We start from the raw sequence: 16,402 nt of genomic DNA, 5'->3' as shown, positions 1-16,402 counted from the left end.
TCAATTAGCCAACACATAGGACAGCAGCTGTGAAAAAGCTCTAAACTGCATAACAATCCACTCACTGCTACAGCACACAACCAGGCAATGGAGAACTTGTGTAGGAAGAATCTGCAGAATCGGTGTCTAATTGGAGGAATTTAACGAGGTCAGGCAACATACATCTATCAGCTCATCACCTCCATACCAGTAGCTACAGTTTGTCATCAAAAGTAGGTCGACAACAAAGTCCCAAAATAGTGACAGAATAAAGTATTTTCCACCCAGCTTTATGCACAAGGACTATGGTGTATTTCAATGCATAATGCTCTAAATTCAAATACAACTTACCATTATTAGCAATGATACCGAAGATTTGCTAAACCTTTTAATGACCATTTCCAAACAGTTGGTCGACAAAAATGCTGGAGAAACTCAGCGGGTGCGGCAGCATCTATGGAGCGAAGGAATAGGTGACGTTTCGGGCCGAGCCCCAAAACGCTGCTTTTTTCCTTCGCTCCATAGATGCTGCCTCACCCGCTGAGTTTCTTCAGCATTTTTGTCGACCTTCGATTTTCCAGCATCTGCAGTTCCTTCTTAAACACCTCACTTGGGGGTTGTGATGATCTGAATAGTGGAGGATATCCAATCCTTTGCAAGAAACTCATGATTGAGCTTTTACTTCCCTGCATTAACTCTGCATTCCTTGATTATTTGAATAGCTGAAACACCCTTGGTCTCGACCCGAAACATCGCCTATCCTTCGCTCCATAGATGCTGCCTCACCCGCTGAGTTTCTCCAGCATTTTTGTCTACCTTTGATTTTTCCAGCATCTGCAGTTCCTTCTTATAATTTGCAATCAGTCATTTATTTTGCAAGGGGCCAGCAAAGTGGGCTACGTTCAAAGGGAAATGGAAAGGGAAAAACTGTGATAATGAAATTCCAAAGAATAAAAAATGTTCAATCATGGCTCGACACAATGATAATCCAAGTGTCAAAAATCCAGGCAGAGATTAGGAGACATCTCTGTAAGCATAAACTGTGCATTCCGAAAATTCATCGTAGCATCAAAAAAAAACCAGAACCTTGTCTCGAACAGATGGTGCCAGGAAAGCCGAGACCGCTTCAGGGCTCAAATGCAAATTCAAACGTGCGCTATAACTTTGGGAGACAATTCAAGACATTTAATACCCTTTAGCTGTATTTGTCAGCACCCGTTCTGCTGCTGAAAGTAAACTGCAAGAGGGAGTGGGTGCATGGAACGAGCTGCCAGAGGAGACAGATAACATAGAAGCATTTCATGGACATTTGGACAGGTGCATGCATAGGGAATGTTTGGAAGGATATGGACCAAACATGGACAAATGGGACATCTTGGTCGGCACGGATGAGTAGGGCCAAAGGGCCCGTTTCCATTCTGAATGACCATGAATCTAAGGGCAGAGTAAAGATGAAGCACTCAATATGATGGGGTTTGGGAATGGACAGGTGGTGATTGCAGCAGCTCTATTCATCAATGTGTCAGCTTGGCTTCAAGTCAACAGATAATGTATTGCTCATTTTTATAAACTCATGCAACCCATAGAACAGGTACATGCATCTTGGTGGTCATGGCGAGTTGGGCCGAAGGGCCTGTTTCCATGCTGCATTACTGTGCTTCTATCCTTGCACATTTCCTAATTTAAAGGCTCCTGTGTGCAAGCCAGCCAGATATTCAATGATAGCTTGCAAAGTTTGCAGCTTCAGATCAAATGAAGACATTCAGAGCAAACAACCCCATCCAGATTACCACCTTATCTTGAAGCTTTAGTAAAAATTCTTCTCCATGACTGTGCTGGAAGGAACTGCAGATGCTGCTTTAAACCGAAGACAAGACAAAAAATGCTGGAGTAACTCAGTGGGACAGGCAGCATTGCTGGAAACGTCACCCATTCCTTCTATCCAGAGGTGCTGACTGTCCCACTGAGTTACTCCAGCATTTTGTGTCTTCTTCCCCATCACTCATTCCCTTGCCCAAGAATGAGAGGTCAATTTGTGTTGGTGGAATCGTGTAAAAACACGTAGGTGAAACTCAGGTCATGACTTTTATCAAAACGTAATCACATTTAAGGAGATATAACTTAGAATAAAAATGTAGGCCATGAATAGCAGCAAAATGGGAGATCTGGTTGGTTTCTGGTTCCCAGAGTGGGAAGTGTGGAAGCTGAGAGCTTTCTTTCCCTCTCGCTCAATTCTGATCAGTTAGTGTTAATGAAGATGCAAATTCGTCCTCACTGTCTAGATTCCCTATCCACTCTTATGCAAGGTCCATTTCATCGTTATTGGGCAATTGTACTAGGAGTTTAATCTCTCCCTTACCAAAATCACCAGACATTGCTTGCCTAGACTGAAGTTATGCTCTTTCAAAAGGGCGACTGGAGAAAAATGTACCATGTACTTGATTTAAATGTAAAATCTCACACATGTGCATCCCATTCACGCCTTCTGGTTGAGTTTCAGAGGGAGCTAAAGACCTCGGATGCAGTCAATGCTGAAGTTAATTGTCATTTCAATGATCTGCCACATGGGGGCTTCACACGTTGAGAATATACAGTTGAGGTCACATATTACTGTTGGCGTATCAGACATTTGCTCCAATTTATACAGTTATTCTGAAAATATATAGAACCATAGACAATAGGTGCAGGAGGAGGCCATTTGGCCCTTCGAGCCAGCACCGTCATTCATTGTGACCATGGCTGATCATCCACAATCAGTAACCCGTGCCTGCCATCTCCCCATATCCCTTGATTCCGCTAGCCCCTAGAGCTCTATCTAACTCTCTTTTAAATTGATTTTTAATTTAGCAACTGAGTTTCAATTTAGCAAGCCAAATGTGTGCAGTTCTGATTGCCCCAGAACTGTTAAAATCTGGAGGGCAAAGGTTTGAGGGAGATGTACGGGACAAGGTTTTGCTTCTATACGAACAGAATGATAGGTGCCTGGAATGAATGGCTGGGAAGAATGGACGGGAGGTGTGAAGCAGATACGATAGGGACATTTAAGAAGCATTTAGTCAGGCATGAGCAGGCAGGGGATGCAGGGATGTGAATGACATGCATCATGGTTGGCACAAAGATCGAGGGCCAAAGGCCCTGTTCCTGTGCAGAAGAGTGTGAGGGCTGTAATAAGGATATGCAACTTAGCCATGGCACCATGCATCAAGGGGCCATTCAAAAGTGGAGAAGAGGAGACACATAGTTGTCATTGGAGATAGTAGAAGTCAGGGGACAATAGGCATGATTCTCTTTCACGAGGATCCCGAAGGCTGTGATGCCTGCCTGATGCCTGGGTTCAGGACATCTCGTCTGACCTGCAGAGGAACTTGGAGTGGGAGGTGAAAGATGCAGCCGTCGTGGTCCATGTGGGTACCAATGATGTAGATGGTAGGAGGAAAGATGTTCTTCCCTCTTGCCGGGATGATCGGAGGGCCGGCGTCGGAACGGAAGACAACACTCAGCGGCTTGGAGTTTCCGAATCGTCCACTTTCTATCGGAGACTGCGGCTCCTTAAGTTCACAGGCCGAGCTGGGTGGAGATTCAACGCTGGCGAACCCCGCAAGGGGTCCCAGGACTCCGCGATGTTAAAGTCAGCGCGTCCCGCGGCTGGAAGCTCCACAAACCACAACTCCACTTCAGCTGGCCCAACACTCCGGAGCTCCGCACAGCGATCCCCAGGAAGGCATCGCCCGCCCGCTCTGCGATGGAATCAGTGCTGCGCAGCTGCTGAAGCTCTGGCCGGTCTCCGGCAGGAAAATAATGAATTCGGAAGTGTATAGACACATCCTATCTGCTCAAGTTCAAACAAATGCCTTAAAACTCTTTGGCCAGCAGTTCATTCTACAGCAAGACAATGATCCCAAACATACAGCTAAAGCACCAAAAGAGTTTTTCAAAGCTAAAAAACGGTCAATTCTGTAGTGGCCAAGTCATCACCCGATCTGAACCCAATTGAGCATGCTTTTTATATGCTGAAGAGAAAACTGAAGGGGACTAGCCCCCAAAACAAGCAGAAGCTAAAGATGGCTGCAATACAGGCCTGGCAGAGCATCACCAGAGAAGACACCCAGCAACTGGTGATGTCCATGAATCGCAGGCATCATTGCATGCAAAGGATATGCAACAAAATACTAAACAAGACTACTTTCATTGACATAACATTGCTGTGCCCCAAACATTATGGTGCCCAGAAATGGGGGGACTATGTATAAACACTGCTGTAATTTCTACATGGTGAAACCAAAATGTATAAAAATGGTCTTTATTAAAATCTGACAATGTGCACTATAACCACATGTGATTTTTTCTATTATAAATCTCAAATTGTGGAGTACAGAGGCAAATAAATAAATGGGTCTTTGTCCCAAACATTATGGAGGGCACTGTATATTTGAATGCATGCAATACATAAAACAAAAGAGCAGAAATGTGCAAATGTTACTGTGCTATTTAAGAAGAGAGCGAGGCAAAGAAAGGGGAAACTATAGACCGGTTAGCTAGCCCGACTTCAGTGGTTGGTAAGATTTTAGAGTCCATTATTAAGGACAAGGTTTCTGAGCACTTAGATGCGCGTGATAAAATAGGCCAAAGCCAGCATGGTTTTGTGAAGGGGAGGTCTTGCCTGACGAATCAGTTGGAATTATTTGAAGATGTACATAGCAGGATAGACAAAGGAGAGTTAGTGGATGTGGTTCACCTGGATTTTCAAAGGGCCTTCGAGGCTGTTAAACAAGGTGAGAGTCACTGGATTAGATGGAAGATACTAACATGGATAGAAGAGTGGCAATAAAGGGAGTTTTTTTCTGGTTGGAATCATTTAAGGCCTGGAAAGAGTGGATGTGGAGAGGATGTTTCCACTAGAGGGAGAGTCTAGGACCAGAGGGCACAGCCTCAGAATAAGAGGACATACCTTTAGAAGAGATAAGGAGGAATTTGAGGGTGGCAAATATGTGGAATTCATTGCGACAGACTACTATGGAGGCCAAGTCATTGGATATTTTTTAAGAGGGTTTGTCGGGTTCTTGATTAAGGATGTTACGGGGAGAAGGCAGGAGAATGGGTTTGAGAGGAAAAGATAGATCATCCATAATTGAATGTTGGAGTCGATGGGCCGAATGGCCTAACTCTATATCCTATGACATGAACTATGTTTATCCATTATCCTCTTAGCATTCAATTTCACAAGAGAACCATGTGTTAAAACAAACAGGTAAAAAATGTTCATTACTCTCAAACCCAAAACTATCAGTACAAGGCTCCTTTCTATAGCTATGGATGCATAGCAACCACTCTTTCAGCTCTGGCAAGGCACAAAAAGGCCCAAATTTGGCAAGCTCAGCCTTTCCTTCTTCAACAAAAACCATGGGACACCATATGTTTGAAATAGGCACTTTACTACACAATGCAGAGAGAAAATAAACAGGGAGCAAGTGATGCAGCAATTATCTATTCATGAACACCAATTATCCATATGAACATGAATTTCTGTCATCTTTTGAAATATCAGTGCCTCCCCCCCCCCCCCCCCCCCCCCCCCCCCCCCCAACCCAAAGCAAATGGCTGCTTTTTGAGCAAATGCTGCAGACAATTTGCAGAGCTGGATCCCACAAAGAGCAGACGAATGACTGGTCTGCTGCGGTGTTTTTGGTGAAGGGTACAAGTTTTACGATGACGCACGCGGGTCTAATTTGAAATGTGCCATCTTAGCATGCAAGATCTAATGTGCCATCTTAGCATGCAAGGCTGGCGCCTTGTCTGAAAGGCTACATCTGTGAAACTGCAGCTCTCTCACACAGCTGAATTTATGAGTGTTCATGCCTGCAGGCTTGAATACACAATTGTCGGCATCACTATGTTGAGTGCTACTGCATGATGCAAGGCGGCAGGCACATGCATTTGAAGCAGTCCAGTTTATGGGCACCACATGTGGACACCCAAGGAATAAATTCCTGTCAGAATCTACAAAGATGAAGATAACAGCACTATTTGTACAGCGCTTATTCTGGTCTTGTGTTTTGTACTTAAAGGTCCCAGAGGTTAAATATTCTTTCCTCAATTAACATTGCTTTTTAAAACTTAGCAACTTCATGTTTTGTTTCTCAAAATTCTGTACTTTCTCCATCCACCATAGCTAACATTATAAACTATAATTCAGGCAAGATGGCGCATCCCTCCCCATCAAGGTACGAAGCTCCTACTACAGATGAACATGAACTATGATGTATCTTCTTCCCCACACTTAAATAATGCTTAACGCAAAGAGATTTGTAAGCAGATTCAGAACCAGATGGAAATATCTTTCACACTGAACCTTGAGCAGCTGTCAAAGGAACTTTCATCCCATCTGTCTGAATGAAATTTGAATCGCGGTCCCAGATGTGAACATTGCTGCCACATTAGTGGCATTGTTCTGAGCAGAGTAGCATTAGACTGATTTCTAGCCGATTACGACTCTGAATATTCTCACTGATACATTTCCTAATTCTTTTTTGAGAGAAAACATTTTGGCTCACCAATTCTTCCAATGTTTTCCGCCCCCACTATTTGCTTTTCCCCAAACCCCTCTCACAATTCAATCCCCTTACACTATATGAGAATGACTTAGATTCTTATTTTACATCCCTATTTTGCAATACATACTTGCATTGCTTGATTTTATTAACGGTATTACACAATATTTTAGAACACAAAAAATATAGACTTTGGGGCATCGATTTGAGATGAGTATTCTTAAAATGTGGGTAGACAAAAGTGCTGGTGAAACTCAGCGGGTGAGGCAGCATCTATGGAGCAAAGGAATTGGTGACGTTTTGGGTCGAGACCTTTCCTCAGACTGCTGGGGGGGGGGGAAGAAGCTTCCTAAACATCGTTCTGGTGGTGCGGGGCGAGGGGGTGAAACAGTAAACATTGATCAAACCACCTGCACTCGCATCCCAAGCCTAATTATTTAATGCACATATTTACAGGGTTTTTTTAAACAATTATATTGGTGACACTGGGGATCGTCAAATATAGAGACAAGTTTCAAGAAAAAAAATATCCTTATCATTCTACCAATGATGTTGCCACTATAATGTTGTGCAACGCTACAACAACAAAGGGCAAGAAGCAAGGTTAACCTTGGACTTTAGCGCTGTGACTGTCACTATAACACATATTCTACACTCTGGTATATTTCTCTTTGTACGACCAGTACTTGTGCAAGGCTCGAGTGTACTCATGATTCCGTTTGACTGGATAGCCGCAAACAAAGCTTTTTGCTGTTTCTCAGTACACGTAATAATAAACCAATGATTGTGAAAACACTTCAATCCACCCTGTGAACAAAACAATTCACTAACTTTGAAGTGTATAATATATAGAGCACCATGCAACCCTTCATGTTATCTGTAAATTACACACAAGCCAAAAATATGCTGTTGGTTTGAAGAAGGGTCTCGACCCAAAACGTCTCCCATTCCTTCTCTCCCGCTGAGTTACTCCAGCATTTTGTGTCTATCTTGCTTGGCCCACCCAATTTTTGCTGCTTTGCCTTTATGCTCCCCTTCTCTCTGAAATGAATAAAAGCTTCAAAACATTTCAAAGACTTGCATTAACCATTGTGTGCCTTGTGATAGTGATGTTATTGAGCAACAAATGCTAGCTAGGACACCAGACATGTTTAGTTTAGTTTAGAGATACAGCGTGGAAACAGATCCTTTGATCCACTGTGACCATGCCAACGTTGCAGCGATCACCCATACACAAGTTGTATGTTATCCCAGTTTCACATCCTACATACAAGGGGCAATTTGAACTGCATGTGATCACTACTCTGGCCTCATCAACAAAGCTGCTGTAGAGATGGTCTACAGAGCAGCACTCCTTGGCATCCATGTCACCACCAACCTAACCTAGTCCAGTCCAGTCAATGATACAGAGAGTGCATCAGGGTTTTTTCTTACACATCGGAGTAGATTCTGCATGACCAAGAGGATTCTCTCCAACCTCTCCAGATGCGCTGTGGAATGTATTGTGGGGGGATATAGCTCAGCCTGACTGCTGGGTCCGCTGCTCTGCTCTAGATCACCAGCACCTGCAGAGAGTGGTGAACACAGCCCAGTCCACCACAGGGTCGCTCAGCACAGCTGTCCATGCACTCCACCTTCACCGTGCATTGCATCAGGAAGGCTGGAAGAATGGTCGCGGATGCTGGAAGGAATTGAGGAAGGACATTCTTGCTATTGCGGGAGTGCAGCGTAGGTTTACAAGGTTAATTCCCGGGATGGCGGGACTGTCATATGCTGAGAGAATGGAGCGGCTAGGCTTGTATATTCTGGAGTTTAGAAGGGTGAGAGGGGATCTTATTGAAACATATAAGATTGTTAAGGGTTTGGACACGCTAGAGGCAGGAAACATGTTCCCGATGTTGGGGGAGACCAGAACCAGGGGCCATAGTTTAAGAATAAGGGGCAAACCATTTAGAACGAAGACGTGGAACACTTTTTCTCACAGAGAGTGGTGAGTCTGTGGACTTTCTGCTTCAGAGGGCGGTGGAGACCGGTTCTCTGGATACTTAAGAGGGAGCTAGATAGGGCTCTTAAAGATAGCAGTCAGGGGATATGGGGAGAAGGCAGGAATGGGGTACTGATTGGGGATGATCAGCCATGATCACAATGAATGGCGGTGCTGGCTCGAAGGGCCGAATGGCCTACTCCTGCACCTATTGTCTATTGTCATCCTGGTCATTCCCTTTTCTCTCTGGGACAAGACACAGGAGTTTGACAGCTCAAATGTCCAACGTACAACATTGCTAGCAGACTCCTGAACCAATCCGCTCGTTCACAATTTCACAGAGGTGATGCCACTTACTCTTAATACCTCATTCCATTATTGTTATTGTACTTCAATGTTTCCTCACTACTTGGATCTGCACCAATCTGCCATTTTACACTGTGTAAGAAAGTACTGCTGGTAAAATCGAAGGTAGACACAAAATGCTGTTGTAACTCAGCAGGTGAGGCAGCATCACTGGAGAGAAGGAATGGGTGAAGCTTCGGGTCGAGACCGAAACGTCACCCATTCCTTCTCTCCAGAGATGCTGCCTAACCTGCTGAGTTACTCCAGCATGTTGTTGTCAACCTGCCATTAAACACTCCTTGTTTTATTTATTGTTGCATTTATCATTCATGCAAGCTTCAGTGTAAATTAGGAATCACATTATGTCATGGTGTATATATGTAAAAGTAATCCGAGGCTGAGAAAATGTAACTAGCTTAGACTTTCTCTTCAAAAGATAAGATTTCTGGTCTTTACAGAGACCAGCGATTGCGTTTACAGCGACATTGAAATGAAAGATCCTCCAAGATCTCGATGAATGGTGCAACAGGCTTGAGGAGCTCCATGGTCTTCTCGTGCTCCTGAGGTTTTTAATGTTCTTACTTATTGATAACCCTGTGGTATCCCGCTGCTACTTCAGCCAACCAACTGCTGTGGGAGATTGCAACCTTCACATGGTCCGCCCTGTTTCGACAAATGCACACTACCTGGCGTGCACAATCAAATAGAACAAGTTGTCCAACAACTTCAGGGTTCATTTAATTCTTTTTCTATCATTAATCAATTTTTCTGTGTGAGATATTACTGAAACCACAAATGCAACACCACATCCATTGATTCACATCACCCACACTGCTGGGTACATTTTAAAGGAACTCTAATAGATTAGACAAACATATTTGCCTTTCATAAATCCATATTGCTTCAATTCAAATGCAAGTTTATTCAAGTTATTAAAATTCAAGTTTATTTCTCCATGAGCCTTGGTATTATATCCTTCATTATAGATTTCAGTCATTTTCCTTTTACCAATATCAAGTTGGTGGTTTTCACTTTTCTTTTTCCTTTGTTAAAGTGATCAGGGTCACACTTGCTGCTCAATCCATACGGACTCTTCCAGGGATTTACGACAAGTGGGCTTATCTCCCCTCCCCTGCTAGTTTGTGCACCATGGGCCATCTGGCTGGCAGTTGTGTGGCATGAATATTCCTTTCAATCTATCTACCCATGCCCGCATGTGGTCCGGGTCTCGATGTACGCAGCACGAACAGCTGTTTCCATTCCCCCCCCCTCCCCAACTGGAATTGAAAATGGTCCACTCAGCAATAAACATTTTTACCTTGTAGATCAATGAAACCGTTAAGGGTTCAGATTGGCTCTGCGTACAGCTGGAGGTGTTCTTCATGAGTAGAGTGATAAAGCATGCGTACGGTATGTCTGCTTCCGTAGGTTGGGGCGTTGAGTAAGTCAGGAAGTCATGATGCTGCTCGATAGAACTTTGTCTTGGCTGCATTTGGAGTATTGCATGCATTTATGGTCGCCCCCATTGCAGGAAGGGTGTGGCAGCTTTGGCAAGGGTACAGAGGTGGTTTATCGGAGTTATGTTGGATTAGCGGTATTAACTACAAGGAGAGGAGGGACAGACTTGCACTGTTTTCTCTGAAACTGCATGGAAACCTGATGGAAGTATATACAATGATAGGCATGGAAAGGGGAGACTGTCAGAGCCCTATTCCCAGGGTGAAAATGTCAAAGATTAAGGGGCAAACCTTTAAGATGAGAGGGGAAAGGATTAAAGAAGATGTCCACGGCAAATTTTTTTACACACACACACACACATTCATGTCATAGGATCATAATTATGAATCATTCGGCCCATCAAGTCTACTCTACCATTCAATCATTCCCTCTCAACCCTATTCTCCTGCCTTCTCCCCATAGCCCTTGACCCCCTTACTAATCAAGAATCTGTCAATCTCTGCCTTAAAAATAACAAAAACTTGGCCATCACAGCAATCGAAGGTAGACAGTAATGCTGGAGAAACTCAGCGGATGAGGCAGCATCTATGGAGAGAAGGAATAGGCGACGTTTCGGGTCAAGACCCTTCTTCAGACTGATGTCGGGGGAGGGGGGGGGGGAATAGGGTCTCGACCCGAAACGTCGCCTATTTCTTCTCTCCAGAGACACTCACCCGCTGAGTTTCTCCAGCATTTTTGTCTACCTTTTAAGAAATTCCTTTTCTCTTCTCTAAAGGAGGCTGGCGAGTGCCTGGAACACACTGCCGGGAGCGGTGGTTGAAGCAGGATAGAAACATAGAAACATAGAAAATAGGTGCAGGAGTAGGCCATTCGGCCCTTCGAGCCTGCACCGCCATTCAATATGATCATGGCTGATCATCCAACTCAGTATCCTGTACCTGCCTTCTCTCCATACCCCCTGATCCCTTTAACCACAAGGGCCACATCTAACTCCCTCTTAAATATAGCCAATGAACTGGCCTCAACTACCTTCTGTGGCAGAGAATTCCAGAGATTCACCACTCTCTGTGTGAAAAATGTTTTCCTCATCTCGGTCCTAAAAGATTTCCCCCTTATCCTTAAACTGTGACCCCTTGTTCTGGACTTCCCCAACATCGGGAACAATCTTCCTGCATCTAGCCTGTCCAACCCCTTAAGAATTTTGTAAGTTTCTATAAGATCCCCCCTCAATCTTCTAAACTCTAGTGAGTACAAACCTAGTCTATCCAGTCTTTCTTCATATGAAAGTCCTGACATCCCAGGAATCAGTCTGGTGAACCTTCTCTGTACTCCCTCTTATGGCAAGAATGTCCTTCCTCAGATTAGGAGACCAAAACTGTACGCAATACTCCAGGTGTGGTCTCACCAATACCCTGTACAACTGCAGTAGAACCTCCCTGCTCCTATACTCAAATCCTTTTGCTATGAATGCTAACATACCATTCGCCTTCTTCACTGCCTGCTGCACCTGCATGCCTACTTTTAATGATTGGTGTACCATGACACCCAGGTCTCGTTGTATCTCCCCCTTTCCTAATCGGCCACCATTCAGATAATAGTCTACTTTCCTGTTGGATAGTTAGGCTAGGCTGGTATGGTTAGGCTGCATTTGGAGCAGTCAGTGCAGTTCTGGTCACCCCATTACAGGAAGGATGTGGAGGCTTTGGAAAGGGTGCAGAGGTGGTTTACCAGAATTATGCTGGATTAGCAGATATTAGCTACAGGGAGAGGCTGGGCAGACTTTGATACAGTCATGTGGATATGCAGGGAATGGAGGGATAGGGGTTATGTGCGTCAGAGTATTGCTGGTTGTTGAAACACTCAAAGCTTTGTCTTCCGACTCCTTGAAATGTTTGTCAATCTGGTACAAGCTTCTGTACTAGAGCAAGAGGGCAAACAGCAAAGATGGATCTAAAGTTAAATAGATAAATGAGGAAGGAATAGGTAGATATGCTAATTGGGTTAGTTAAAGTTGGGTGCAGGGAAACTAGTTGAGCCAAAAGAATTACAACACAGAAACAGACCATACATACACATTCATCAGTCTGAAGAAGGGTCTCGACACGAAAAGTCACCCATTCCTTCTCCCCAGAGATGCTGCCTGACCCGCTGTGTTACTCCAGCATTTTGTGTCTATATACATGTAGCATTCACTTTCCAATGCCCTGAGTTTCTGGAATTACTTCCCTAATGTTACAAGTTATATAAATATGTTTTGGTTACATAAATGTATTTTAGCCATTGCGACCATAATAACAGTCCTTTCTTCTTCTTCTTCCCAAGACTCATTATACGTATGGCTTTTGACATATGGATTACCTCTCATCCGTAGGATTAAAAAGAGCTTCACTAATGAGTTTGTGTTACAGTTACAGGTCAACCCACACTTTGTATTTAAAGAATGTGAATAATGTTTCTATGGATACCATTGCTCCTTCCTTGTGTAGAATGCATTAGCAGTTATCATTTACCACATTTAGCTTGTCACAGACAGGAGATTCTCAACATCTTTGGCGAAGAGTTGCATCTATACAGTAAGATAATCTCCAACTAGCTTAATTACCAAAAATGAGTTTGAAGAAAAAGATACTGCTAGATTCAATACAGATACATGATGCCCTATTGTAAACTTTATTTTTTCTGAGCTCTATATTTTTATGCTAAGCATCATTCGTTAATGATTTATAACATACAATCAAAATGCTCAGGAAGTTTCTGAATTCTGAGTCTGTGGAATTCTCTGCCTCAGAGGGCGGTGGAGGCCAGTTCTCTGGATACTTTCAAGAGAGAGCTTGATAGGGCTCTTAAAGATAGCGGAGTCAGGGGATATGGGGAGAAGGCAGGGACGGGGTACTGATTGGGGATGATCAGTCATGATCACATTGAATGGCGGTGCTGGCTCGAAGGGTCGAATGGTCAACTCCTGTACCTATTGTCTATTGTCTAACTATAATTAACAAAAAGAACAATGAAAAGACTGCCTTGTAGATTATTCAGTTTAATGATTTTGATTATAATTTATTTAAAGATGCTATATACATCTTTGTTTTGTGGCATTGATTAACACAAGGGGGAATATGAAAAACAGAACTTTTTAAACCAATTTCACCAGTACAGGTTTGGTCATTTTACTGATTTTATGCCTTTTGGCCACAATTCATTTCAACATTTCATCAATTTGATTTGTAAAACCAGCCCCATTTGGTCCAATTCACTATTTTAAGAAAGGACAAAGAGAAAGCAGAGGGTTGAAGAAGTCTCGACCCATCCATGCGCTCCAAGGATGCTGCCTGACCCACTAAGTTACTCCAGCACGGTGTCCTTTAGAGATACACACTAGTTAGCCAAGTTCTATTAGAAGCCATCTATCTATTTGGTAGATCTATTAAAAAGATCTAGCTAAATGTTGCTCGATCTATTATGGTGTCAGGGGTTATGGGGAGAAAGCAGGAGAATGGGGTTAGGAGGGAGCCATAGATCAGCCATGATTGAATGGCGGAGTAGACTTGATGGGGCGAATGGCCTAATTCTGCGCCTTATGGGTCACAGTTTCAGGAAATGGGGAAGGCATACAGGACTGAGGCATGAAGCCATTGCTTCACCGAGAGGTCGGTGGATCTGTGGAATTTGCCACTGCAGAGGTAAAGATTTATACAGCTTGTTGGCACATGTCCTCAAAAAACATATTGTAAACCAGAGTGGTGTCATGAAGAACATGAAGACCAGCCTAGAGATTTGGACGACTTCTTTCATACATCTCTACCCTTCAAGATACAGATTTAATATAATCTTTGGATAAAATCAAGCACATTAGTATCATGCGAACCGCTTCACCTCCAGGCAATATCATACTGAATTCTCTTTTTTGTTTAGTTTATAGAGATAATGCTGAAATAGGCCTTTCGGCCCACCAAGTCCGTGCCGACCAGCGATCCCCACACTAACACTAACTACACACACTAGGTACAATTTACAATTACACCAAGCCAATTCTCAGTGGAATTCTCTGCCTCAGAGGGCAGTGGAGGCTGGTTCTCTGGATGCTTTCAAGAGAGAGCTTGATAGGGCTCTTAAAAATAGTGGAGTCAGAGGATATCGGGAGAAGGCAGGAACGGTGTACTGATTGGGGATGATCAACCATGATCACATCGAATGGCAGTGCTGGCTCGAAGGGCCAAATGGCCTACTCCTGCACCTATTGTCTATTGTCTATTGCCAATTGACCTACAAAGCAGAAAGTCTTTGGAGGGTGGGAGGAAACCGGGGCTCCTGGAGAAAACCCACACAGGTCACGGGGAGAACGTACAAACTCCATACATACAGCACCCGTACACAATATTGAACCCGTGACTCTGGCGCTGCAAGGTAGCAACTCGACCACTGCACCACCGTGCCCCTCAATAACAAATTCTCTTATTTCCGGTTTGCACATAGGACAACCCATACAACTTTCTAAAGAATGGCTAAACACCCACAAATATTATTCAAAGTGTTACATTTGGCAAGATTAAATATAGTTTAATATATGCACATTTAGATTTATTCTAAATAGAGTGCAGAAATCAAGCCAAGAGAGTTTATTGTCATGTGTCCCAGATAGGACAATGACATTCTTGCTTGCTGCAGCACAACAGGATATTGTAAGCATAATACAGAACAGATCAGTGTGTCTATATACCATAGACACCATATACACACATACATGAACAGACAAAGTGCAATAGGCTGTTATGGTTCAGAGTTTGTATGATGTTGTGTTTAATAGCCTGATGGCTGTGGGGAAGTAGCTCCCCCCCCCCCTCCACATCAGTCTGAGGAAGGGTCTCGATCCGAAACGTCACCTATTCCTTCGCTCCATAGATGCTGCCTTACCCGCTGAGTTTCTCCAGCATTTTTATCTACCTTTGCTTAATTAAACATTCTTCATGAACATGTTTAGACACATTTAGCAATATAGTCAAAGCCAAATTCAAACTGTTCCGGCACTTTCCATCAGGAAGTACACGGATAACAAGCTGGAGCAGAATGTTTTCCATTCTTCCTGACACGGGGAATTCTAGGTCAGGACCGCACCGTGATGTCTGAGAACACTGCCGCTTGTTGGTCCGTGCAGTTGCCATGAACCTGGCCAGGGGCTTTCTGTGGGTTCACCCTCGGGAAGATCCATCTAACGTCTGCAACAATTATCCTGGGAAAAGGCACACTTGAGTCTGATGGCACGGATGACATCGCCCCTTTGGCCTTCTGCTCAAAGCAAGTATAGAATGCATTAGGTTCATCAAGGAGGGCCGCACCATCACCAGCGATGCTGCCTGACTTTGCTTTGCAGCCATTGATAGTATTCAGGCCTCGACACAGTTGGCTCTGTCAGAGTGATTATACTGGGACTCAAGTTTGTCCCGGCATGGTCTCTTGGCAATCCAGATGGCTTTGCATAGATTGTAGCAAGCCTTCTTGTACCGCTCAGAGTCGTGTGTCTTCTCAAGTACAACAGATGCTGCCTGATTTGCTGAGCTTTTTGCAGCATTTTCTGCTTATTCCTCTGGTTAATGCCCTGCAACCACTGAAACAGACTGACAGTGCTAGACACACCATTAAAGTACATGAGACTTTGATAGTTTTGTTGGACAAAATGGTGTCAATATGCTACTGTTTCCTGTATTCACCTCCAGTATCACCACCTATATACACACATATCACCACCCATGTACACACATATCACCACCCATGTACACACATATCACCACCCATGTACACACACATCACCACCCATGTACACACACATCACCACCCATGTATACACACATATCACCACCCATGTACACACATATCACCACCCATGTACACACATATCACCACCCATGTACACACATATCACCACCCATGTACACACATATCACCACCCATGTACACACATATCACCACCTATATACACACATATCACCACCCATGTACACACATATCACCACCCATGTACACACATATCACCACCCATGTACACACATATCACCACCCATGTACACACATATCACCACCCATGTACACACAT

General features: G+C 43.8%; 1 protein-coding gene across 15 annotated transcripts in view; it reads right to left on the bottom strand.

Moving 5' to 3' along the window:
• The window catches only part of git1 (GIT ArfGAP 1), a 154,415-nt gene that overhangs the window by 78,935 nt on the left and 59,078 nt on the right, over nt 1-16,402 (bottom strand). The window lies entirely within an intron of this gene.

The sequence above is a fragment of the Amblyraja radiata genome, chromosome 28, assembly GCF_010909765.2.
Source record: "Amblyraja radiata isolate CabotCenter1 chromosome 28, sAmbRad1.1.pri, whole genome shotgun sequence".
NCBI lineage: Eukaryota > Metazoa > Chordata > Chondrichthyes > Rajiformes > Rajidae > Amblyraja > Amblyraja radiata.
The sequence above is the reverse complement of the archived record's forward strand: the minus strand, read 5'-3'. Positions and strand labels throughout refer to the sequence as shown.